Here is a 2,759-nt window from a genome sequence, read left to right on the forward strand (position 1 = left end):
AATTTAATTTTATTGTTTTGTAAGGTACTTGGTGACCCTGTCAGTGCAGGTGCCATTTAAAAAGCATCCAGTCCACACCGTAAAGTGGCTGGTGTTCAGAAGGACATCCAGCTGTAAAAAACCTTACCCAAACTGACCTCACCTATCTTTGTGCTACGTAAAAAGCACTCAGTCCACTCTGCTGAGTGGTTGGTGTTAGGAAGGACATGCAGGGGTAAAAATCCTGCCAAAACAGTCACAGAAGTCTGGTGCAGGCTTCTGCCGGGCCAGCTCTTGTGAAACCATCTCACCCATGCCAGCATGGAAGGTGGACGTTAAACGATGATGAAGATGATATATATATATATATATATATATATGTATGTATGTATGTATATATCTGTGTGTGTGTATTTGTGTCTGTTTGTCTCCCCACCACCTCTTGACAACCGATGTTGGTGTGTTTATGTCCATGTAACTTAGTGGTTTGGCAAAAGAGACTGATAAAATATCAGACTTTAAAAAAATAAGTCCTGCAGCTGATTTATTCAGTTAAAACCTTTCAAGGCAGTACCTCACCATGGCTGTAGTCCAATGACTGAAACAAGTAAAAGATATATATATATATATTCTTTTATTCTTTTCAGTCATATGATTGTGGCCATGCTGGAGCACTGCTTTTTAGTCAAACCAATCGACTCCAGGACTTATTCTTTGTAAGCCTAGCACTTATCCTATCGGTTTCTTTTGTCGAACCGCTAAGTTACAGGGATGTAAACACACCAACATAAGTTGTCAAGCAATGGTGGAGGGACAAACACAAACATATACACACATATATGTATATATACAACAGGCTTCTTTCAATTTCCATCTACCAAATCCACTCACAAGGCTTTGGTTGGCCTGAGGCTAGAGTAGAAGACACTTGCCCAAGGTGCCATGCAGTGGGACTGAACCCAGACCTATGTAGCAAGCTTCTTACCACACAGCCATGCAAGTAGTCAAATGCTAGACAGAGAAATGCAGATACACCCACATATATATACTTGTCTGTCTGTGTGTGTGTGTGGAGAGAGAGAGAGAGAGTAAGATTTTCTAATTACTACTGTTGACGCCATTGACAAAAGGAAGTCTTCAAGAGGGGCTCTTTCTAGAGATGTTACTGCTGCTTCTCCTCCACAGCTGCTTGCTCTTGGCAGGGAAAGTGGATAAATGCCACTACGAAACCTCCCACAATCACCTCTTCCACTCTGTGCAGTACACACCACACTGGCAAACAATACGCTCTGTTATCTCTGTCCTTTTGTCTTCTTTGATGTCTGTTTCTCTGTCTTTTTGTCTACTTCCCAGTACATGTGCTACATAAGGTTTAGCAACACCCTTATACCCTCCTTCCTCTCTCTCTCGCTTTACACACACATTCATAATCATTTAACATCCACTCTTCTAAGTTTGCATGATTCACAGAATCTGTTGAAGCAGATTTTCTACAGCTGGATGCCCTTCCTGACACCAACCCTTACTTGTTGCCAAGCAAGGTAATATTTTCCCATAGCGACACGTATTTTTCAAGGAAGACTGGAAATGAACAACCTCACTTGTAGGACAAAGGTGTTCTTTCCTAATCTAGGCACAAGGCCTGAAATTTTGGGGGAGGGAGCCAGTCAATTAGGTCGACCCCATTATGCAACTGGTACTTAATTTATCAACCCTGTAAGGATGACAGGCATAGTGACCTTGGTGGAATATGAACTCAGAACGTAAAGACTGGTGAAATACTGCTAAGCATTTCGCCGAGCGTGCTAATGATTCTGCCAGCTTGCTACCTTTTTGTAGAATATTGCCCCGTCTGGCTCCTGTGCTGGTGGCATGTAAAAAGCACCCACTACACTCTCGGAGTGGTTGGCATTAGGAAAGGCATCCAGCTGTAGAAACATTGCCAGATCAGATTAGAGCCTGGTGCAGCCTACTGGCTTGGCAGTCCTCAGTCAAATCGTCCAACCCATGCCAGCATGGAAAATGGATGTTAAACAGCGATGATGATGATGATGATGATATATGCTTTAGTATAAGCAATCTGTCATTATTAAAAGTGTTAAACACCTGATGGTGGTGGTAATGGTGGTGTTGTGTAGCCCAAAGTCAGTGTCGATTCAAGCAGATCTCTAAGCAAAGCCAATCCAACCATTGTGTCCCTATTATGTTTTGTCATGTTTCCATAAGACCGTGTCTTCCTTTATTTATGACAAGAGAGTGTGATGGCTGTGATTTGAAGAAGTTCTGGCTCTCATTTCTAGAAAAATCTATTCACCAAGTAGAAGCCGCCTCACTCATTGGTTGGCAATCACAATCCTTCAACCCTAGCCTGGAATAAGCTGCTGTTTTATATAATAGACACATAGTTGTTATCTAGATAATTCTAGTTGGCAGAGCGGCGAGCAGGTTATCGAAATCTTGCAGTGGGATGTAGAAGATAAAGAACAACAAAATTTCACATGTAGGTCAGATTTGATTTATTTAGTTTTCAATTTGATGTAGCTATCAAACAATTATTTCTAGTGAGTGTTCTCTATGCTTCTCTAGCCATCTCTCACGTAACATGCACACATTTGATTAACTGTTGACTGAAAAGTTACAACAGTGACTCATGGGTCAAGAGTTTTGTGCATAGCACTTAGGTTTCATGGAATGTGTGTGTGTGTGTATATATATATATATATATATATATATATAAAGTGTAGTATATTGCCACTTAAGTGTGGCTGACCCCTAGGGGT

General features: G+C 41.3%; 1 protein-coding gene across 10 annotated transcripts in view; it reads left to right on the top strand.

The window, feature by feature from the left end:
- The window catches only part of LOC106884253 (protein kinase C-binding protein 1), a 91,233-nt gene that overhangs the window by 24,573 nt on the left and 63,901 nt on the right, over positions 1-2,759 (top strand). The window contains exon 1 of one of the 10 annotated variants that reach the window (XM_052967595.1): positions 2,420-2,479. The exons of the other annotated variants lie outside the window; for them this stretch is intronic. The gene's annotated coding sequence lies outside the window, so the exon portion shown is untranslated. Of the gene's footprint in view, positions 1-2,419; positions 2,480-2,759 lie in introns of those variants that run through there. 10 annotated transcript variants of the gene reach the window in all.

The sequence above is a fragment of the Octopus bimaculoides genome, chromosome 4 (genome assembly GCF_001194135.2).
Source record: "Octopus bimaculoides isolate UCB-OBI-ISO-001 chromosome 4, ASM119413v2, whole genome shotgun sequence".
Classification (NCBI taxonomy): domain Eukaryota; kingdom Metazoa; phylum Mollusca; class Cephalopoda; order Octopoda; family Octopodidae; genus Octopus; species Octopus bimaculoides.